Source organism: Thunnus albacares, chromosome 9 (genome assembly GCF_914725855.1).
Source record: "Thunnus albacares chromosome 9, fThuAlb1.1, whole genome shotgun sequence".
In the NCBI taxonomy this organism is placed as follows: domain Eukaryota; kingdom Metazoa; phylum Chordata; class Actinopteri; order Scombriformes; family Scombridae; genus Thunnus; species Thunnus albacares.
The window spans coordinates 3639306-3664221 of NC_058114.1; the positions used below are offsets into that span (position 1 = coordinate 3639306).

At 38.3% G+C, this 24916-nt stretch overlaps 1 protein-coding gene and 2 long non-coding RNA genes across 8 annotated transcripts in view; 2 read left to right on the forward strand and 1 right to left on the reverse strand.

Annotated features, from left to right (window-relative positions):
• The window catches only part of LOC122988678, a 177704-nt gene that overhangs the window by 135399 nt on the left and 17389 nt on the right, over positions 1-24916 (forward strand). Inside the window, exon 1 of one of the 6 annotated variants that reach the window (XR_006404854.1) lies at positions 5478-5526. The exons of 4 other annotated variants lie outside the window; for them this stretch is intronic. The gene's annotated coding sequence lies outside the window, so the exon portion shown is untranslated. Of the gene's footprint in view, positions 1-5477; positions 5527-23187; positions 23223-24916 lie in introns of those variants that run through there. One more of the 6 variants, XR_006404853.1, reaches the window with a different exon arrangement.
• The window catches only part of LOC122988685, a 142705-nt gene that overhangs the window by 102397 nt on the left and 15392 nt on the right, over positions 1-24916 (reverse strand). The gene's annotated exons all lie outside the window — the stretch shown is intronic.
• LOC122988689 lies at positions 2541-5468 on the forward strand. Its single transcript, XR_006404859.1, has 3 exons — positions 2541-2787; positions 3537-3599; positions 5425-5468. It is a non-coding gene; the product is annotated as an uncharacterized LOC122988689 (long non-coding RNA).

A 24916-nucleotide genomic window follows, 5' to 3' on the forward strand; every position in this document is an offset into this window, starting at 1 on the left:
AAAAAAACCCAACAGGTTAGATTTTGTTATCCAGAGCTTTCTGATATGTCCAAATTGCTTCACTATTCTTAAGCTATGGTAAGTTAGCACATTAAGCAGTTGTAGACACTGTACAATCCATCACACCATCAGTAACAATTAGACAAATGTCCAAACACAAAACACAAGACAAAAATACAATCATCTTGTATTTTTGGAGAGAAAGCATGTTGTTCAGCTGGCCCTTTCCCTTATAATTGTGAACACAAACCAGACAGCTTTATACCTCTCCAGAAGCAAAGCTTGTCCCTTAATGGACACTTCCACATACTGTTACACCTACTTACAAACAAGTATGGTCATAAGTTCTTACAGAGACGTCATGGTTAATCAATAACTTCAAACATGACATCCTTCAACTTAAGCTTCTCTAGGTACCTCCACACAGTCTCTAAAACAGTGGGATGAAGGCAAAGATATCTCTAGCTAACCCCAGAGGTCACCAAATAGCCCTCAGATAGAAACAAGTTCAAGAGTTCATCTAGCCAAAGAGGATTTCGTCCCCAAACATGTTTACCAGAATGACATTACATCACAACAACATTTGTAACATTTATACAAGTGATTTATAAAATGATAACCAAGTATTCAATTTTCTCTCACAAACTACAACATAGAATAGAATTTCAGAATATGTTAATAAAACTCACCCAGTCAAAATTGAACACACCCAGTTCATCAACAGAAAAAGTAAAACTTATAAAAATGTCTTGAATTTGTTCTGAAATGTGCAAGAGGAAATGTCTGATCTTCCTCTCTGGTCAGAATGAAACTTACACTTCTAAAACTTTCATTTATACCTCCAACAATGACGTCTCAACCTCTTCACTGTTTTTTCACAGCCCAAGGTGGGGCAGATTTAGTGATCTGGGGGCTCAAGGCAAACTCAGTCATGTGGCCTCCTTCACACTTCTCACCCTTTCTCTGTTGGTATTAGCAGAGGTAGACAAAGTACTGAAACCTTTAAACTATTAATTCCACACTAACAATACTTAGGTAAAAGGGCAGAAGTATTATTGGCACTACATTGACTTACATTTACTTAATACGTCAGAACTCTGACTTTAAACTCAAACATTTTTGACATGTGGCCCTAATCCTCTTTGCTAACTTAACGTCTGGTCAAGATGGAGCTCATTTTAGTTTTAGCTTTAGCTTTATATACTGCTGGATAGCTTAATCTATATTAACGCATCATATTTATCTGCTGATTGTATGTTTTGTGTGTAAACTCTTAATCTGTAAAGTAACCAGTAACAAGCTGTCAGATAAATTAAGCAGAATGACAAGTACGTTGTTTCCCTCTGAAATAGAAGGGACTGAATCCCCCATAGTGATAATGATGACTTTATTTGTATAGAACCTTTCATACAGGAAATGCAGCTTAAAGAGCTTTACAACAAAGGAATTACATGCACCAAGTGCTTCCCATGAAAAAAGACATAAAATGAACAATAAAAACAAATAAAAACATCAAAACATTAATGTAACATGTAACATGATGGAAAATGAAACCCACTTGATAATAATAATAAAAATAATATCAATATAAAGTGAAAATAGAATACATACCAGAAGTCAGACGATATAACCCACTGGTAGTAATAATAATAATAAAGTTAAAATATAGAATACATAGAGTGCATAAAATCAAGTAAAATACAACATTTTAAAAGAAGCAGCAGTGCATAAGTGCAAAGCAGAGTGCAAAAAATAAGTTCTGCCTGTATCAGGAGAGTCATGGCTAGTTAAAGGCTAAAGTGAGAGATACATTTTTAGCTTTGGGCTTGACAAAGGCTGAATCCCCAGTTTTCTTTCAGCTGTTGCTGGAATCTCCAATAAACCAGCAGCAGATGATCACAGTGTTCTTGAAGGCAGATAGTTAACAAGGAGTTAGCGATGTAGCTTGGTCCTAGCCCAATGAAGGATTTGTATTTAAGGTGGAGGAGCAAGTTAATTCTAAATGTTACAAGAAACCAGTGTTAAATGACAAAATCGAAGACAACAAATATCCAAATTTCTCATGTCCTATTTTAAGATCAAGAGTGTAATTTCCTCTTTTCAAAATCTTACTTTTATAGTTTTACAGTAACATCGTCCAACAGTCCAAACAGCAAAATCCAGATGAAAGAAGATCTGAGCTGCATAAAATGTTAATATGTTCATCTGTATTACTTACCTTCCATTATTACTGTGTCCTCACAAGAAACAAAATCCCCATCAGCGAGTGCTTTGCAGATTATTTACCACAATGCCAGTGCAGGAAGTAGTGAAGCAGAAAGAAAGGATCAGTGAAAGGTTGTGTAGCTTGTTGTTGAAGCTGTTTGATTTCACACGACTTCCTGCTGCCACTTTAAACATAGTGTACAATTTTTTCTTTAATTTGTTTTTACATACACTCTCCAACTCTCTCTCTCTCACACACACACACACACTTTTTCTCAGTAAGTCGTGTGTGACCAGAAACACTGATATTTTGTTGTCAGTATCATGTAGAGAAGTGAAACTGTGTCCTTGGGCTGTGAAAAAACAGTGAAGAGGTTGAGACGTCATTGGTGGACGTATAAGTGAAACAGTTTTAGAAGCATTATTTTCATTCTGACCAGAGAAGAAGAACAGACATTTCTTCTGGGACAATTTTCAGTTTAGAGTAACAATTATCTTGGAGACATTTCACAATAAATTCAACACATTTTTTTAAGTTTTCCTTTTTCTGTTGATGCACTAGATGTGTTGAATTTTAACTGGGTGAGTTTTATTAAAATAATTCTGAAACTTTATTGATATGATGTTCAAGGCTGATGTTCATTTTGATGCCTTGAAGGCCTTGATTATAATTCATATAATATAATAATTTATGATAGTTCTTTAATAATATAATAGCTGCATTTGATTCTATTCAACTTAACTTCTGATGTGTATCATGTTGTTTCATTCCTGTACTGAGGTGTAGCTGTTATCATTATCAGACTTTCACTTCTTAATGTTGACAACATTTTATGATCCAATATTTATTTAAATTTTTTTATGGAACTTTGTCATAATTTTTCTCATCATTTCTCAACTTACTGTGCTAACTTACAGTAGCTTAAAAATGTTTGAAACAGTTTGGACATATTTTACCACTGAATAGCTCTGGAATATAAAATCTAACCTGCTGTTTTGTTGTGTTTTTTTGTATGGTATCATTTACATTATCATTTTTTATTTTCCAATTGTTCAAAAATATTGCTCTTTTTAAAGAAATTATAGTGCTATGATTAACAATACCATAAATGATAATAATTTATATATGTATTCATCCAGATGTTACTGCAGGTGAAAAAGACAAAGAGTTGATGGCTTGTTGAACTGTGTATTGCAGCTGTTTACAGCAAGAAAGTGGATTCATTTGCTGCTTTGAAAGCGAAAAACTACCCCTGGTATTTAAGTGTGACCAGTAACTTCCTCTTTTTAAACACGAGTTCACTACATAAAATATTTCCTGTAATCTGCAGATTTACTCATCATGATGAAGCTGATCCTGTCTCTCACTCTCATCTGGACACTCTCCAGCACAGGTAACCTCACTCACTCTTAAAACAGCATTTCTGCAGGTACCTGTCATGTCAGGTAGTTCATAATTCTACTATTTTTTATAGTTTGTCTGCCAGGTGCTGACTTATGCTGACTTAAAACATAAGTTTTTCTTTATTCTCCATAGAAATGTCCCATGTACAATCATTTTACATAGTGCCGTTCCATCTCTCTCTTCTCTATATAAAGCAAGGAATCTCTGTCTGTGTGCATGTGGGTTTGTCCTTCACGTATCTCTAGAACTGTTCATCTGATCTACTTCATACCTGGCAGGTGGTTTGCTGGGGAAACTTGGAAGTGCAATGTCAATGTGTGAAGTTGTTTGGATGAGTGGTTCTCAAGAAAGATATAAAAATACCTCATAAATTACGTTGATAACATTGACTTGCTTTTTCTTCTGCCCATGGAGTCAACAAGCAGAATATGGACAGCGTCACTCTGCCATTGCAACCCACAGTGTGGTCAGAGGTGGGATTACATCCATAGTGTTAATGACTTGAAAACGTTTAAGAGACCTAAGCACTACTATTGAACTGTGTGCTATGAACGAAACTTGGCATGTACGTTCAAGACTTAGTGCTGGATGTCTCAGGCGCTTTTCAGAAATGTATAAAAATACCTCATGAACAACATTGCATCTGCTACATCTTCTGCACATGGATTCAATGAGCAGAAATACAGATAGCGCCACTCTGCCATTGCAACTCACATTGTGGTCGGAGGTGGGATTATATCCATAGTAATAAGAACTATCAAAGAGAATGAATTGAAAAAGTTTAGAGTTAAGCTCTATTCCTCACATCCGCAAACTTTGCCACTCAGCCCTGCAGTAGTGAGGCGGGGCTTCTGGGCTCTGTGACTCCATGTCATGATCACAGCTGTATTATCCTGCCATAAGAGAGAGTACAACATCTCTCTTTGTTTGATAACATTAAAAGTTAGGCTTTGTTGCGGGTTTCCTGACTCATTTTAAGAAAGACAAGAGAAAAAGAGAGAGAGGGCGAGCGAGCTGAGCACGTGAGTGAGCAACAGAGAGACAGGCTGGAAAGTTTTCTCTGAGAGAGAGAAAGCTCATGAATGACAGAAATACAATGTTATTTTCTGTTTGTTTCACTGCATTTACATTCTAAAGGACAAATAAACAACCATCAAAACACTCAACAGGTGATTTACTGTGGAGACAAACACTCTTTTGGTGCAATTTGGACATTAGACACGTTTAATATTAATAAACTATGACTAAACAAGCAAACAACAAGACGGAGGCAGTAAAACTAGCCAATAGGAGCGCAGACACATTTGATTGGCAGCAGAATCAACCAATGGAGGGCTTTAAACTGCTTCTACGGTTCAACCTCTATTTAGTCTCACTGGTGAGGTTTCTGTCTGGATCTAAACCATTTAATTTGTTAAATCTTTATCTTTTTAATGGATACAATTATCAGTTGATACATACATATGCAGTTCTCAAGAAATCATAAGCAAATGGTCTTTTCTGAACAGGCACATTTTGAACGGGCACTGTGTTAGTTTTTAGAAAGACAAATAATGCAGACGTCACCATGACAGAAAACTGTACATCTAAAGGCTGCAGCCATTTAATTTGATGACTGATTTCTGATATTTAATACATTTGTTGAGAACCATTTATTTGATTTATTTTGGCTTAAATATAATTCTGTCATTGTATGTTGTAATTTGGGGTTGTCTCTCATCAGATTAACTTTGCATACTGTATCTGTGTTTATATGACAAACAGGATTCATGATGATTGTTCGACTCACCCTTATTTATTTCAATAATTTGCAGCTGAAGCTCTTGAGTGTTGGTATGGTAAAGGGACTGACATGAAGCAACACCAATTACGTTCATGTAACTCTGCTGAGCTGTGTGCAACTATTGCCTTTCAAGGTATCTGTAAAAAGTATAAAAATAAATCTGATTTTCCCTTAATGTCATTCACTTATTCAGTTTTAAATGGGATTTCTGCATTACAGTGTTCAATCTGTGTTTCACTTTATAGGACATGAAAATGGGACTTTCACAAAGGACACCGTCAGGTATTGTTCTCCATCCTCCGTTATCAGTGAAGGAAAGCACACATATTCTATTAGTTATGGTCCTGGAACTATATCTCTATCTGTTCATGTGTGCAACACAGATGGCTGCAACAGTCAAGTCATTCCTCGTAAGTAAAGAGAAAAGTTTCCCTTTTTAAAGACACAAAATCACATTCGCATGTAGTATCAGTCTAATGTTGGTCACAGTGAAGAACAATATGAAAATGGCATGTGTTCTGTTGTCATTTTGTGCCTTGTACAGCTTCTGCCATGTCTCCTGTTCTGTTTCAGACCCTGATCTGAAGAAAAACAACCTACAATGTTTCAGCTCTGACTGTGAGGATCCATCTACTGCTGTGTGTAAAAAGATTACAAGATTACAGTGTGTGGGAGAGCAGGACCGCTGCATTAATGGGACTGGTGAGCCCTCATGATCATTTTTGTGCCTCAAAACACATTATTGCTGCCTTCAAAGTGGCCATTTCCTTCTGCTTAAATTTGAAAAAACTTTTAAAAACTGTGGTATAACAATAATTTTGTCATCCACAGTGCATCATATGATGAGACGTAACAGGCACACAACAATTCGTATCCTTGGATGTGTCTCTGCAGACCTTTGTGAAGTTGCTTCTCACGTGGAGCTCCTGGGTCTTCCTATTCCTTTTAAATTCCTTGATGCCCCAAAATGTTGTGAAAGCAGCTTCTGTAACTCAGCTTGGTCTGTCAAACTGAATGTGATCCCCCTGCTGTTTGGACTGATTACTCTTATCGTCTATTAGAACAGAGAGAAACTAATAAAATAGCAAAAAGGACACATGTAGTGTGTGTTAAGAAGCTAAATACATCTATCATCTTCTCATTCATTTACACAGTGAGATGTCTTCAACATTTTGAATGTTTTAGCTTGATAATTATTTTAATCATAACTGCAGCATCCTAGTAAAAAAAAAAAAAAAAGTTAGCTAATTTTCTTGATCAAAGTTAAAACTCTGAATCCTGCTCTGTGTTTTTACTGACTAACTGGTGTGACCCTGACGTCCTACCAAACATACAGTCCTTCAACTCCTCCACAGTTTACTAATATTAAAAATAAGGCTAAGGTTATAAATAAGTAAGGGATTATTATATACAGTCCAGACCATAAGTATTTGGCCAGTTACATTTTTTTTTATTAGTGTTTGTAGACTTGTAGTTTTTCTGAGATTATTTTTGGAACAGTTGTGACCTGATTAATCTGCACTGTGTCTCATTGCAGGTTTAAAACCACATTCAAGGAAAAACTTGTGTACTGTAGGAAACTGTGTGTTAAACAACAACTATGACTGTGCAGATAATGATTTCCTTATTTCCTGAACAATAAGTCTGTAGAGGTTTTGTTCATTAACACAGTTTTTGGCGTTGGCTTGATTTAACATGTAAACCATAAATGTAACAAAGCAAAGACATTTCTCATTAAAAAATATTTTGTAATTTTAAGATTAAATGCAGGTCTCTTCCTGTCATCACGCACTGACAGTTTTGGAATCCCGTGGAGAGTTTTATTAACACAATATATACACAGGCTGCGCAGTGAAAGCAGCACATTAGCAGATTATAGCCACGGCAGCACCCACAATGCCCAATACACAAACTTTACCTGCATAAAACAGAGCAAAATACTTTAAAATCTATACCTATATAATATAGGATATATCTGGCAATTTCTGTATCTTTCTTATTGTCAACATATCTCATGTGCAGAGCCAAACCAACAATGAACTCATTCTACTTACATGGATTGCTTGTGTATCTAAAGTCTGATATTTCTCATTCCTCTGTGCCGTGGACCTCTGTTAATATGAAAAACTCATCAATGAGCCACACCGGTGCACTGAGCGACATGTTCCTTCTGCCCAAAGACCAGTGGCCATTTGTCAGGAATTAAACATAAATCAAACATCATCTGACACATTATGGGCATATGGTGTACGCAGGCAAAAGAAGTCCATTGTCCATGCAAAGTTTTGCATTTTGTAAATCCAATGAATTGTTATCAATAAATATATTAAGGTGATTATTCATGGTGACACCTGCATTATCTCTCTTTCTAATAATGTTGTTTACAGAATGGAACAGCACCATTTAAAAAGATTTTACATTACATTATTTCTTATTTATTGTGGCCAATAAAGTAAGATTTATGTTTATTATTTGTTTGTTTGTTTATTTAACAGGGACAGTGCACATTAATAAACATTGCTGTAAATGCGCCAGAGTCAGCCAAGAGGCTATTTTTCATCTGTAGTCCCTGGACAGATGTTACAGAGTCACCCTAAAAACAGAATATGAAAATGAAATTGAAATTACAAAGTAACTGAGGTCTTTTATGAGCATGCAGAACAATTAATAAAATGAAGAAAGAAGAACATATATAATATTAATTAAAAAAACTAAAAAAAAACATCATTCAGGTGAGTGAGTTCTGTCTGCATGTTTGAGTCAATTGGTAATATAAAACAGTAGATGTATTTCTCAATTTCTCAAATTCTAGTTTTTAGATGTTATTTCCATTTTTATAGCCACAACTCTGAGTGAGTGTATTTTGACTTTGTATTCAGTTTTGGAGAACATTTTGAGATACATGTATTTCCCATGACCTCCCCTCAACCTCTTTAAATTACATTCTTACATTGCCATGTTGAATTAGTCAACCTGCTACCTGTAATGTATTATTAAAACAGATAGAGGACTTGAAAGTGGACAGTGGACACTTTTCTGTGTGGAAGACCAAAAGCAAGATTTGTTATATATATACTGTAGGGAATACTACACTTGGAATTTAATATCTCACACTGGTAGCGTTAATACTAAGGGGTTGATGAGTGGTGGGAGCAGGTGGGTGTGGAGGACCTGTGATGATGAGAGGTGAGAAATGCTAGAAAAGGGAGAGAGTAGCACACAAGAGCAACAGGACTTCCCCAAAATTACATTATATGACTGACTTGTTTTTTGAAAGAAAACAATAATTGCTTTTCTTTTAGTGCCACACAGATCCTGTAGGAGGTTTCGGATATGGTTTCTATGACTGTCACTAAGCATTTTTTTAACCTTTCAGAAGTTCACACAAGCATTTATACATATTCATATAACAATTTCCCTCATGGATGCAGAGATATATCTGGTTACATCCAACTGTGGTGCATACACAGCATTGCTCAATGAAAGTCAAAAATCTTCTCAGCATGGCTATGGGAAGTTACACTTTCTCACAGACTGAATGAGCTGACACAGAAACATGCAAACTATGGTTATACTGTGACAGTTGTGTGAAAGGTGAAGAGAACTATATGTGAACCAGAAATCTTTCAAAGTTAAGTGAATGCATTCTGATCATTTTGAAATTCTGATCACTGAGTCAGTGCATTTGCAGCTTTAGAAAACAACGGAAAGCAATAAGGGCCATTGGCAGGATTATAGAAATACTGAGGTCATAAACTCTGTGTCCTCAATGGTAGCTACGTGCCTGAAAGCCATTAATCTGAACAATAGAGAAGTAGTGTGGTCAAAAGTCTGTAAAACAGAAACTATTCTACTCTATGAGAAACAACAGTTGATCTTCTTCTCCTGCTGCTCTGTGAACCACATCCCAACCACAGGTCTGCAGGTTCCCAGCCTGTATGAGGGGCTAAAAGTCATTCTGGCCCTCTCACATACATACATTTTCCTTTGACAAACATATATTTCTACTCCCATAGTGTATGTATATACAGTGCTGATCACCATTATTGGCACCCATGAAATTTAAGTACATCATGTAGAATTTCTTCAGAAAAAAATGAATCTAGTGAAATAGCTTTGGTCTATAGACACATTTTTTAGTACAGAGCAGCAAATGATGAAACAAAATCATTTAAAAAAAAAATAGGAGGAAAAAATTTTCAAAACTGAAAGATTGCTGTGACACTGGTGTTGGCACCCTTCAAATCAGTTTGAAAAAAATAGTAACATTTGACCAACCTGTGATAGATTAGAAATTAGACTCACCTGTCATAATTTGTCAGTGCCCACATGACTTAAATTAGCAATGAATTATTGCTTTAATGCTTAAAAAAGCCACTTGTTATTCCCTGTTCCTTTTTCACAAGTGCTATTATAACCAAACATAAGACCTCTAAAGGGTACAAGGCCATTTCCAAAGACCTTGGTATCCCTTTTTCAACAGTTCACAACATTATTAAGAAGTTTGATAAGCATGCAACTGTGAAGAACCTCCTTGGACGTGGGGGGAAGAGGAAAATTGATGAGAGAAGCCTTCGAAGGTTGGTGCGAACTGTAGAAAAAACACCACGTAAAACACCCAAAGAGCTGAAGGCTGACCTGGAACAATCTGGAATCATGGTTTCAACATGTACCATACACTGCACACTAAACAAAGAAGGGCTTTATGGGTGAAGGCTAAGGAGGACCCCACTGCTGAAAAAAAGACATAAAAAGGAATGACTGATCTTTGCCAAAGAGTACTTGGGCAAACCACAATCCTTCTGGGAAAATGTTCTGTGGACAGACAAAACCAAAATAGAGCTTTTTGGCAATGCACACAAGCGATATATTTATAGACGAAGAAATTAAGCTCATAAGGAAAAGAACACCCTACCTACAGTTAAGCATGGTGGAGGATCCATAATGTTGTGGGGCTACTTTGCTGTGTCTGGTACTGGAGGCCTTGACCGTATTGAAGGAATCTTGAAATCAGAAGATTACAAAGGGATTTTAGGGCGAAATGTGCTACCCAGTTCAAGAAAACTAGGTTTGAGTCGAACATCATGAGTTCTCCAGCATGATAAAGACCCAAGGCACACATCCAAAATCACTCAAGAATGGTTGAAAAGGAAACTGGCCCACAATGAGTCCTGATCTCAATCCAATTGAAAATCTTTGGAGAGAGAAATCTGCCATTGGGGAAGGGAATCTTGCAAACATTCAGGAGCTTGAACAAATGGCAAAAGAAGAGTGGGAGAAACTACCAGCTGACAGGTGCAAGAAGCTCATAGATGGCTACAAGAAATGTTTGGAGGCAGTCATCATTGCCAAGGGATGTGCAACCAAATATTAGGGAAGGGTGCCTTTATTACTGTCCACGTCATATATTCTATTTCTTCTTTGAATTTACTACATGTAAGTTGAATTTTTTTTGTTGTTGTTGCTGAATTACTTTGGACATCCTATTAAAATATTCTGATGATACAAAATTGGTACATTTCCATTTATTACTGAAGGTACTGTACAGGTTATACAAACAATTCAAGCGTGCCAATAGTGGTGACCAGAACTGTATATATATAAATACATATACATGTATGTGTGTAAGTGTAAATACATATATATATATATATATATATATATATGTATGTTAGCATGAAGATATATGTATGTGTTGAAATATGCATGTGTGTATATATTAGGGATGTGTAGAGATCCCAGTATTTGTATTTGTATCTGTATTTGTTGAGGCAGCAAAATTATTTGTATCTGTATTTGTATTCGAGTAAAAGTGGAAAGAGGCTTATAAATCCTGTTTTTGTTTTTATGACACTTAATTTAATTTTAGAAAATTAAAGTGTTACAATATGTGTTCATGAATAAACTACCTTACAAAGGAGGTCCCCACATCGGGTCTTGAACTGGAGTCTCTCAGATCATAGATGGCTGTGCTGATTGCTGAGCTAAAACCTTACTCATTGCCTCATGTAGACAGACCTCTTCCTATTTATACACCCAAAACACAATGTAATGTGTTGGGAGGAACTTCGAAGGCAATTATTGCTTTGCACTTTCGTATAAAACCCATTTTGCTGAATGATGTATTTGTATTCGGGCACACCCCTAGTATATATATATATATATATATATATATATATATATATACACACATGAACTGGCAAAGCATTGCAACATGTTTAGGGGTAAGCTGTAGGACTCTTCACAGGCACAGACAGCAGCTAGGTGTCAGCCACTGACAGATGCAACATTATCAAATGACAACCTGAACAGAGTTGTTGATGAAATTCATCAGTCTACCACAAATGCAGGAGAATGATATGTGCATTGGAGCTTGAGGTCACATGGGTTACATATTCAAAGATGACGTGTAAGACAGAGTCTGCCAGATATCAACCCTATTGGACAATCTTTCAGAAGATGCTATGGAATACATCAATTAATTTACAGTGTTTCAACCCCCAATCAATTATGGTGAGTCAATTCCCAACAGAACAACTTAAGGTAAATCAAGTAGCACAAAGTCAGTTGTCAGTTTCTAACAATACACTTGGACATGGTGGAAGACATACTTAAAATCTTTATTTGAATCTTTATTTTCCCACACATAATTTACTCTGATTTCATTTTCTCTCAGGAAAATAGATGGAAACCACACACTTGTGGTGGATGCCTGTGACGGCGTTCCACTGCTGTGTTCATGGTTTCAATCAAACGATCATCTACATAGCTTGTGTATTACGAATTTCAGAATTAACCACATTTTTCTGGCTAAATAATAACAAATAGTCAATCCTAGAATATGAGTAATGGAGCTTTGAATAAAATGTATATTGTCGTGCATCCACATTCAAATATCTGTTGTACATGTTGTCTGACATTCATCAAAAGCTACCGCAAGCACACCATCTGTTGGCAAAGGCTGCTTGTACCGGTCAACACTAGGCTGAGCTGCTACATTAAAAATCACTACCAATTAATATTGGGATGTCCAATGTCTCAATTTTGTCAGAAATTTAGCTTGCCCAGTTTAAGGACTATAGATGTTAACAAGCACCATTTTTTTTATCACAAAAAAGTCCTGATACTATCATATATTTACCTTCCTTGTCAGGAATTACCTCCAGTGTTTGAATAAGGTAGTTTTAGCAATCAAAATACTGACTCTTGAGCACTATTACCATAGGCAGAAAAAGTGCAGAAAAAACTTGGTCCAACCACAGCTGTTTTAATTTTAAAGATTAAATACACACAAACAGATAACATAAAATATCACCATAAGTGAATAATAACACATAATATAGGGACCCCTTCTCCGTCCCTTGTCCAAGTATTTGCATATCAGACCTTGCATCAATTATAATTTCAATATTTACACCTTATTCTTTCTGGAATTTTAATAAATGAAGACCTACACCAAAGATAGTTCATATTTCTACAGCACTCGTAATTACGGAAAATGAGAGAGAAAACCGGGCACTCTACTGAGACTGCACTCTTGTTGGTAATGGAATCATTGCGTTCAGCTAGAGCTGCTGGTCAGTCCTCAGCTCTATTGCTACTAGATCTGTCAGTTGCCTTTGACACAGTTAACTTCCAATTCCTCCTCTCCACACTCAATGAGTTTGATATCTCAGGAACTGCCCTCTGCTGGTTCATGTCCTACCTCTCAGGGAGATCTTTTAGAGTATCTTGGAGGTGAGAAGTGTCCAAACCACATGGCTTATCCACAGGGTTCCTCAAGAGTCAGTTCTCAGTCCCCTTCTCTTCTCAATATACACCACCTCACTTGGTGCGATCATCCGCTCCCATGGTTTCTCATACCATGGCTAGGCTGATGATACCCAGCTCTTCCTGTCGTTCCTGCCAGAAGACCACACAGTCTCAGATTGAATCTCATCATGCTTTGCCTCTATATCGACATGGATAAAAAAAATGCCACCTTCAACTTAACCTCTTTAAGACCGAACCCCTTATCATCCCAGCCAGTCCCTCTATACAACAACAGATCAGTATCCAGTTAGAATCAACCCAGCTCATGCCCATAAAGTTTGCCTGAAACTTGGGTGTCATGATTGATGACCAACTGACCTTTAAGGTTCACATGGTCTTAATTGTTCGGTTGTGTTGATTTGCCCCGTACAACATCAAGAAGATCAGACCCTACATGTCTGAGCATGCAGCACAACTCCTGGTACAGACTCTCGTAATATCATGCATTGACTACTGCAACTCCTTACTGGCAGGCCTCCCCGCATCTATGTTCACACCTCTGCAGATGATCTCGAGCGCAGCGGCATGGATGGTCTTCAACCAGCACGTCACCCTGCTGTTCATATTCCTCCATTGGCTCCCAGTTGCTGCCCACATCAAATTCAAAACCCTGGCACTCGCTTACACAACAGCAACTAAAACAGCTCCTGCCTACCTCAATTCCCTCATTCAGGTCTACACTCCCTCCCGCTCACTACGCTCTGCCAATGAAAGGCGCCTGATACCACCACCACAATAGGGCCCTAAGTAGCTAGCTAGAATTTTCTCTTCTGTAGTTTCCCAGTAGTGGAACGAGTGATGAAACTCTGTTCGAGCCACAGAGTTCCTCTCAATCTTTAAGAAAAGACTAAAGACCCAGCTTTTCCAAACACCTCTACACTTGATGGACTGAAGAAAAAAAACTGCTTCCATTCAATTCAATTCAATTCAATTCAATTTTATTTATATAGCACCAAATCACAACAAAAATCATCTGAGGGCACTTTTCACATAGAGCAGGTCTAGATCATACTCTTTAATTTAAAGAGCCCTGACAATTCCCCCATGAGCAGCACTTGGCGACAGCTGCAAGGAAAAACTCCACTTTAATGTGAAGAAACCTCAACCAGAACCCGGCTCTAGGTGGTTGAGAGAGAAAGAAAGAGAGAGGGGAATGGGAGACACAGAGAAGCAGAATAACAACAATAATAATGATAACAATGTAATAATAGAAATATGACTAACAATGGCAAATAGAAATGGAACCAAGGGTTTGTGAGAAAGCACAAAAAAGTCCAGGAAAGAAGCCAAGTTAGTAACATACATTAATGGTACATGAATGCATACAGATGGAGAGGAGGAGGAGGAGGAGAGAGGAGCTCAGTGAATCATGGGAAGTCCCCTGGCAGTCTAGGCCGATAGCAGCATAACTGGTCCAGAAGGACTGGTCCAAGGCGAGTCTGGTTGGCCCTAACTATAAGATTTATCAAAATCTGGAAGATGGTTCCACAGGAGAGGAGTCTGATAGCTGAAGGTTCTGCCTCTCATTCTACTTTTGGAGAAACTAAGACCACAAGTAAGCCTGCATTCTGGGAGCGCAGTGTTCTAGTGGGGTAATAGTGTACTATTAGCTCTTTAAGATATGATGGTGCCTGACCATGAAAGGCTTTGTAGGTGACAAGATGGATTTTAAATTAAATTCTGGAGTTTACAAGAAGCCAATGCAGCAAAGCTAAAATGGAAGAAATATGATCTCTCTTCCTAATTTTTGTCAGTACACGTGCAGCTGCATTCTGGACCATTTCGAGAGTCTTTAGAGACTTTTTAGGGCAGCCTGATAATAAGGAATTGTAATAATCCAGCCTAGAAGTAACAAATGCGTGGACTATTTTTTCTGCATCTTTTAGAGACAGGATATGCCTGATTTTTGCAATATTATGTAAGTGATAAAAGGCAGTCCTTGAAATACATTTTATGTGTGAGTTAAAGGACATATGTTTTTCTTCTGTCCCCCCTCCCCCTTTCCCTCTCTCTTTCTCTCTCTCAACCCAACCGGTCAAAGCAGATGGCCGCCCACCAAGAGCCGGGGTCTGCTTGAGGTTTCTACCCGTTAAAGGGGAGTTTTTCCTTACCGCTGTCGCCAAGTGCTTGCTCATGGGGGAATTGTTGGGTCTCTGTAAATTAAAGAGTACGGTCTTGACCTGCTCTATGTGAAAAGTGCCTTGAGATGACTTCTGTTGTGATATGGCGCTATATAAATAAAAATTGATTGATTGATTGATTGATATCCTGATCAAAGATAACTCCCAGATTCCTTATGGAGGTGCTGGAGGCCAGGGTAATGCCATCCAGAGTAGCTATATCATTGGATAATGTGTTTCTAAGGTGTTTAGGGCCAAGCACAATAACTTCAGTTTTGTATGAGTTTAATAGCAGAAAATTGCAGGTCATCCAGGTCTTTATGTCCTTAAGGCATGCTTGGAGTTTAGTTAAATGATTGGTTTCATCTGGCTTTATTGACAAATATAATTGGGTATCATCTGCATAGCAATGAAAATTTATGGAGTGTTTATATAAGGTGAATAGTATTGGTCCAAGCACAGAACCTTGTGGAGCTCCATGTCTAACTTCTGCATGCATGGAGAATTTGTCGTTAACATACACAAACTGAAATCAATCTGATAAATAGGATTTAAACCAGCTTAATGCAGTTCCTCTTATGCCAAAATCCTCAAATAACCTATTTTTATGTAGAAAGTCACATAACTGATTAGCAACTGCTTTCTCAAGGATCTTAGAGAGAAGTGGAAGATTAGATATGGGTCTACAGTTGGCTTAAATTCCTGAATCAAAAGTAGGCTTCTGAAGCAGAGGTTTAATTACAGCTACTTTAAAGGATTGTTGTACATACATGTTACTAAAGACAGTTTTATCATATCTAATAAAGAAGGGCTAACTAAGGGTAAAACTTCTTTAAGAAGCCTAGTTGGAATGGGCTCTAAGAAACAGGCTGATGGTTTAGATGAAGAAATCATTGAAGTTAATTCAGGAAGGACAATTGGAGAAAAACAGTCTAAATATATATCAGGTTTTACAGCTGTCTCTAAGGTTCCTGTATTTGTGGATAAATCGGTGCCTGTTGAGGGCAAGAGGTGATGAATTTTTGTATCTAATAGTTAAGATTTTTTCATTGAAGAAGCTAATGAAGTCATTTCCACTGAGAGCTATAGGAATACATGGATCAATAGAGTTATGACTCTTTGTCAGCCTGGCCAAAATGCTGAAAAGGGACCTACGGCTGTTTTTAGGGCTCTGGCATTACAGAAGGCTTCCTATATGTTTTAAGATTATCTTGCCAGACTAAATGAGATTCCTCTAGTTTGGTGGAACGCCAAATCCTTTCAAATTTTTGAGCTGTTTGCTTTAATTGGGGTTTGGGAGTTATACCATGGAGCTAACCTCTTACGCTTTATTATCTCCCTTTAGAAAGGGGCGATGGAGTCAAGTGTTATTCGCAGTGAGCCTGCAGCACTATCAAGAAGATTATCAATTTGGGAGGGACTAAAATTAGTATAAGAGTCCTCTGTAGTATTGAGACACGGCACTGAATTCAATACTGATGGAATTGCTTCTTTAAATTAAGCTACAGCACTATCAGATAGACATCTAGTGAAGACATTTTTGTCTGATGGCATGCAGTCCTGTAATAGGGATTCAAAAGTTATCAAGTTATGGTCTGACAAAATAGGATTTTATGATATACTCTTCAGGGCACAGCCAGGTTTCAGTAAGACACAATAAATCATTATGATAATCTGACACTAGATCATTTACTAATACAGCTTTAGATGATAGTCATCTAATGTCCACATTTAATTCTCCTGTTTTGTTGTACTATTGCAGTGTTGGCGATCATTTTTATTAGATTTTCATGAATGACTCCTCTTCTGTTTATTTTAGATTTAATTGATTTAAGTGGTCGGGGGACAGACACAGTTTCTATATGGTTTTGGGTGGGTAACTGTTCTAATGGAAGCACAGAGAAGCGTGTAGGACTGTAGCTCCGGGTCCTGGTTTCAACTCTGGGTTGTCATGGCTTTGGTCTACTAATAAAATCAGCCATATTTCTAGCTATATGGCAGCTCCATCCAAAGTGGGATGTACGCCGTCTCTCCTAATTAGACCAGGTCCTCTCCAGAAAGTCTGCCAATTGTCTATGAAGCCCACATCGTTTGCTGGACACCACCTCGGTTTGGCAGGGGCCCAGAGAAAACTATGGAGTCTGACATTGTCTTTGCATATGTACACACCAACTCAACATTCATTTTAGTGACCTGCAGTTGGTGAAATTGGGAGACATTTCCGCTGACATGAATAACAATCGTACCATATTTATGCTTATTTAAATTTGACTCTGGCCCCAGGAATGCATTTGCCATGCTTACTTCGGACCGTCACTCAGCCACCCTGACTTGCCGGCTGCTTGGGAATTACTGGGGAAGTAGGAGCTATGCTAGTTTGGCCTGCACTGGCTAATGGGGGCTGGCTAACTACATTAGCTAATGATTGGTTTTCCATGGTGCGGAGCTGCGCTTCCAATTCACTGAGCCTTGCTTCCAATACTACAAATAAACTACATTTATTACACATACCATTATCAGTAAAGGAGGCAGAGGAATAGCTAAACATATGACACACTGAGCAAGAGAGAACAGGAGAGCAAGAGGGAGAGAGAGAGGCCATCGCTAACTGGTAAGCCAAGTTAGCTGGTAAGCTAATGGCTGAGCTAAAATAACTGTGGGATTAGGTATTTATCCACAGTAATGAGGAATGTAACAGATTTAACTGAGTTGAGAGCAGAAAAAATGCTATCAGTAAACACAGTTGGCAACCGGAAATTACATAATATGCTTACCGTAGCACGTCAACATGTCAGCCTTGCATTCTTGCATTCAATGCATTCTATGCACTCTAGGTATTGCCTCTGTGCACTGCCGGTTGGCATCTAAGGTCCTGTCGAGCTTTATGGCACTTACTCACGTTGTTCTCTCCTGACCATGAAGCAGCAAACAGCTGGGGTGAACTGACAGGGCGCCCAACTCACTCACTCTCTTAGCTGAAGTCAGCGTAACCAGCAAAGCTGTCTTGAATGACAACGCCTTTAAAGAGGAGTGCTCCAGAGACTCATAGGGATCACTCACTAGAGCCCACGGGCAGTTCCCACCGGGGAATGGAGACACGCCTCACCGGCTGTTGTCTCCTGACCCCTTGCAGGAAGTGCTTCACAGGGGGTGGGCGAAGACAGGTCTGTCACCAAACTCCTCATGACAGAGGGAAATAACTGCTGCATACACATTAACAGTAGCATGAGACAGTCCCTTATCCACCAGATATTGTAGGAAGGAGAGGACCTCTCCCACTATATATGTCAGAAGGTCTAGCCTCCTCTCCTCACACCAGCGTTGGAATCCCAACCATTTTACCTTGTAGCAAGCAATTGTGGATCCCGCTCTCGCCGTCTAACGAGCCCACCTCCTGAGCCAAAGCCCCCAACACCTGGGGAATGGACCAGGGCTGGGTCGCCAACATCTGAGTCATTTCTGCATACCACAGCCCTGAACAGTGGTCCGGTGCTATTAGGATGACCGACAACTGCTCTTGTCTCACTCTCTCCAGAAGCAGGGGAATGAGACAAAGAGGGGGAAAGGTGTGAAGTAGCCTTCTTGGCCATGGCATGTGTACAAACCTGTCCACCCCCAAGGGTGGATCATCGTGCGGCGTCAGGGAGAACCAGATTGGGCAGTGGGTGTTGTTTTGACTGGCGAAAAGTTCCACTTCCACTCTCCCAAATTGGTTCCAAATCTCACTCATCTGGCAGAGGGCCGCCCCTCGACATGAGGTCGATGCCCCTGTCCGCCAGACCCAGAACATGGAGGGCTCTCAGAGACAAAAGGTCTTCTGAGTCCCACACCAACAGGTTCTCCACTATCTTGAATGTGGCCCGCACAGATGTGATACTCCCTCCTGCTGACAGTCATTTCGGTGCTGCTGACTTTCCTCGAGTGTAACTCAGTTTCAGCAGAGGTTTATCTGCACTCCTTGCTGCGGCATGGGCTGCTCTGTGGTCACGGGAGGGCCGGTGCTGCGGTGACTCTGTCAAGGTGATGTTGGAGGTTGCTGAAGCAGTGGAGGCTGTCAGTGCTCTACCCTGCCTATGCGCTCTCCTTCTCGCTGTGGTATTGCAGCATCGCATCTCATCTCCTCTCTGATTTGGGCAAAGGCTGAGCAGCAAATGTCGGTTCAGCTGCACCTTATCTTCTTCGAGCCTCTTGTAGTGCTGAGTTACAGAGGAGAGGGATCTGAAGAGACCATCCAGCACTATGGGAGCTTCCTCATTGTTAACTTCTAGTACTTTGCTTTTTTTCACACAATATTGTAGATTCTGGTGTGCACAGATGAGCGCATGAATGTTGATTTTATTTATAGTTTTTGCTCCTGATAAGATTTGATTCTCTTCTAAGGGAGCTTTATTGGCTCTGCCTGCACATCTCTAGTGATAGTATGAATATTTACTTTTGTTTTGTTTGTTTTGTTATCATTTTTATCTGACATTTTATATTCTATCTTCTATTTCAATATTGTGCAAATAAACAAACAACAACAACATTTGAATAATGAAGTGATAACAAACCTCACATTTCGGTCTGATGATCAAGTTACTCAGACATCTTAAATCACTGGGAATGTTCAAGCAAACACACAAACAAAGCACATTGTGCTGTCAGCAGTTGGCAGCCAGTAAACTTGACCCCAAGCTGTTTCCATAGCAACATGATATGAATAAATGTGTATAGCTAATAATTACAAGCAGTAATTGACTGATCACTTCATACTGATGTAGTGTCTGATCTTAGGAACAGTGTGTAAGATCAGACTGGTAGGTTAACAGCTTCTATGGCAACACTGATAAGATCAAGAGTGTAATTTCTTCTTTTCAAAATCTCACTTTTATAGATTTACTGTAATCCAATCCAGACAGCAAAATCCAGATGAAAGAAGATCTGAGCTGCTTAAAATAATTGTATGCTCATATCTATTGTATGCTCATATCTATTGCTTACCCTCCATTATTATGGTGTGCTCACAAGAAACAAAATTCCCATCAGCAAGTGCTTTGCAGATGATTTACCTCAATGACAGTGTAGGAAGTCGTGTGCCCTTTGTAAAGTGAAACAGAAAGATCAGTGAAAGGTTGTGTAACTTGCTGAAGCTGGTTGATTTCACATGATTTCCTGCTGTCACTTTAAACATTGCACAACAACTGCAATATGAAAATCACTTATCATACCTCTTCTTGTTATAATTTTCCTGTTGTGTGTGAGTTGTGTGTGACCAGAAACACTGAAGGTATGTTAGTATCATGTAGAGAAGTGAAACTGTGTCATTTGGGCTGTGAAAAAACAGTTAAGAGGTTGAGACGTCATTGTTGGAGGTGTAAGAGGAACGGTTTTAGAAGCGTTAGTGTCTTTCTGACTGCAGAAGGAGAACAGACTTTTCTTCGGGGACAATTTTCAGTTTAGACCTTTTTCTGTTGACGAACAGGGTGTATTGAATTTGGACCAGGTGAGTTTTATTAAAATAATTTTGAAATTCTATTGGTATAAAGCTGACGTTCATTTTGATGCATTGAAGGCATTTATGTTTTCGTTATAATCATTTATGATAGTTATTTAAAAATATTATAGTTCCATTTAATTCTATTCAACTTAACTTCTGATGTAAATCATGTCATCACATTTCTGTACTGAGGTGTAGCTGTTATCAGCATCAGACTTTCACTTCTGAATGTCAACCACGTTTTATGATCCAATATTTATTTACATTTTTTGGGGAACTTTTTTGTCATCATTTTTTCCCAACATTATACAACTTGCTATGCTAACTTACAGTAACCTAAAAATTGTGAAGCAATTTGGACATATTTTACTGGTGAATAACTCTGGATTACAAAATCTAACCAGTTGTTTTGTATGTATATATATGTGTGTGTGTATATATATATATATATATATATATATATATATAGACATTACTGCAGGTGAAAAAGACAGAGCTGATGGCTTGTTGAACTGTGTATTGCTGCTTTGAAATTGAAAAAATACCCTTGGTATTCAAGCGTGTTCAGAAACTTCTTTCCTCTTTTTAAACACAGGTTCGCTATATAAAGTATTTCCTGTAATCTGCAGGTTTACTCATCATGATGAAGCTGATCCTGTCTCTCACTCTCATCTGGACACTCTCCAGCACAGGTAACCTCACTCACTCTTAAAACAGCATTTCTGCAGGCACCTTTCATGTCAGGTAGTTCATAATTCTTCAAATTTTTTTACTTCTGCTGTTGGTCTGCCAGCTGCTGACTTTTGTTCATGTTCAGGTTCATCATCATCATCATCATTCATTTTTTGTTTATTATACAAGTGCAGTGCCCAATCAAAACGTGCCTGTTTGGCACAATTGACAAATGCATCAGTTAAAACAACAAGGGTTTAATAGATTAAATGGTCGAGTCACAACCCAGAAGCCCCAGTTCGCTGTGATGTGACGGTGGTTATATCAACCAGCCCCAGGTGCACTCAGACACGGAGCTGAGCGGCTTGCTGTTTGCTTTTTTATTCAAAGTTTGTTAATATTTAACATGTTGCATGTCCACATTTCACCAAAAGAGTGTCTGTCTCCACAGTAAATCACCTTTATTTGTGCTTTAGAACATAGCCACCATGAAACAATTAGAAAATGACGTATTTCTGTCATTCAAAAGTTTTCTCTCACAGACAAAACTTTCCAGCCTGTCTCTCTATTGTTCACTTCTGCTTTCAGCCCTTTCACTTTCTCTCTCTCTTTCTCTTGTCTTTTTTAAAATGAGTCAGGAAACCTACAACAAAGCCTAACTTTTAACGTTATCTAACAAAGAGAGATGTTGTCCCCTCATATCTCTCATGACAGGGTTATACAGCCCTGACCATGACATGCAGTCACAGAATACAGAAGCCCCGCCCCACTGCTGCAGAGTGGAGCAGCTCACTGTTCACTTGTTTATTCCAAATTTATTATTATTAAACATGTTGCGTGTCTAAATTGCACCAAATTTCGACTTTGCACTCCCTTGTATCCCGAGCAATACACCCTCTAAAAATGAAGTAGATCGGATGAACAGTTCTCGAGATATACGAATGACAAACATACATATATACAGACAGGGATTCTTTGCTTTATATAGAGAGATAATCTGTATAGCAACCGTAGAAATCTACAAACTAATATAAAAACACTAAAAAGACTCATTTGCAACAGTAAATATGTTTAGAAAAAAAACATAATGTGGCACAGATTTCATTTTTTATCAGCATAATGAAGAAATATATTTTATGGAGCTATCAAGTTACAAAACATTCACTGTCAACATATTTAATGTGTTTTTCCTACGATATTCACCTATGTCAACTAAAGCATGATTAATACTTTTATAGTAACATAATTATAGTTATGTTTAGGGACTCAAAGCGCTTTGTTAAGATAAGGGAAAGATGATGGTCTTGGTTAAATAATAAAAATATCAACACAGACTTGAAGAACAGCACATAATTACTTTTTCATTATTGAAACAAAACTACAATCTTTCCCCAAACAACTTTTTATTTATTGGCCACAGAAATGTCCCATCGATCATTTTACGTGCTGTTCCATTCTTTAACATTTTTAGATTTAAACATTTGTTGAGAACCATTTATTAGGTTTTTCTGGCTTAAATGTAATTCTGTCATTGTGTGTTGTAATTTGGGGTTGTCTCTCATCAGATTAACTTTGCATACTGTATCTTTTCTCAACAGGATTCATGTTGTTTGTTCAACTCACCCTGATTTATTTAATAAATTTCAGCTGAAGCTGTTAAGTGTTGGGATGGTGATGGGACTGATATGAAGCAACAGACCTTAACTCAATGCGACTCTAATGAGCTGTGTAAAACTGTTGCCTATGAAGGTATCTGTAAAAAGTATAAAAATTAAATCAGATTTTTCCTTAATATCATTCACTTATTCAGTTTTAAATGGGATGTCTGCATTACAGTGTTCGGTCTGTGTTTCACTTTACAGGAAATGTGGATGGCAAAGTCTCACAGCACACCATCAGGTCGTGTTATCCATCTACCCTTATCAGTGAAGGAAAGCACATATTTTCAGTCAATATTGGTTCGGCAACTATGTCTGCATCTGTTCATGTGTGCAACACAGATGGCTGCAACAGTCAACAAATTCCTTGTAAGTAAAGAGAAAGGTTTCCCTTTTTAAAGACACAAAGTCACATTCACATGTAGTATCAGTCTAATGTTGGTCACAGTGAAGAACAATAAGTCACTTTGTGTCTTGTACAGTTTCTGCCATGTCTCCTGTTCTGTTTCAGACCCTGGTGTTCCGAAGAAAAACAACCTGCAGTGTTTCACCTGCGATGATAAATCTCCTGCTGTGTGTAACAAGACAGTCCAGTGTGTGGGAGTGCAGGACCGCTGCATTAGTGGGACTGGTGAGCCCTCGTGATCATTTTGTGCCTCAAAACACATTATTGCTGCCTTCAAAGTGGCCATTTCCTGCTTCATCAATTTGAAAAAACTTAAAAAAACTGTGGTACTATAATAACTAACTATAATTTTGTCATCCACAGTGTCATACAGCATGGTCCCACTATATGACATCCTTGGATGTGTCTCTGCAAACCTCTGTGAAATGCCTTATAACTTGAATCTCCTGCCTGTTTTTCCTGTTAAATTCCGTCATGCCCCAAAATGTTGTGGAAACAGCCTCTGTAACTCAGCCTGGTCTGTCAATTTGAATGTGATCCCTTTACTGTTTGGATTCATTACTCTTATTGTCTACTAGAACAAAGAGAAACTAACAGAATAGCAAAAGGACATGTGTAGTGTGTGTGAATAAGCCAAATACATCTATCATCTTCTTGCTCATTTACACAGTGAGATGCCTTTAAATATATAATTAATTTACTCATAACTGCAGCATCCCAGAGGGGAAAAAAAGTTAGCTCATGATAGTCCTGTCTGGTTCGTGGACAGTAACAAAAACATTTATTTACAAAACGATGACTTCCTTATTAGAGTTACTTGAACTAACCCACAACAGAAGTAAACAAACCAGTCAAAATATGTACTTGCAGTGCGGATGAAAAGAGTGTCTAATTAGTGAAGACTATCTGAATAGTGAGTAACTTCATGACAACTCCTAATTCATAAGTATATTGGGTCAGTTCTTGGTCTCTGCGTACATGTTGACCTTTGGCCACCTCGTTTCAGTGTTATGCTAACGAAACAGCTGCATCTTTTAATCACAACAACTTTATGAAGTTCCACACAATCCAAAACTGCTTTAGTGCAATAAAAGAATTGATGTCTCAAACAGGGGCATCATTAGGCCTATTTTAGGGGGGCTTTAGCCCCCCTTAAATTTTCTTTAGCCCCACCAAAATTAATGTACATTATTAGTTTAAATCATCAATAGTTTTTTCTCATTAATTTTTCATTAAAGTCGATCGAATTTAGCCATTGCGTCTCTAAATTCACAATGTACTTAAAGTGCCGGGTGGTAGGACCTGGGAGAGGCTGCTGCTGCTCTAATCCAGCATTGCCATTGGCTGTGCTGCCCATTCTGCAGTTCGTGTACCATCTT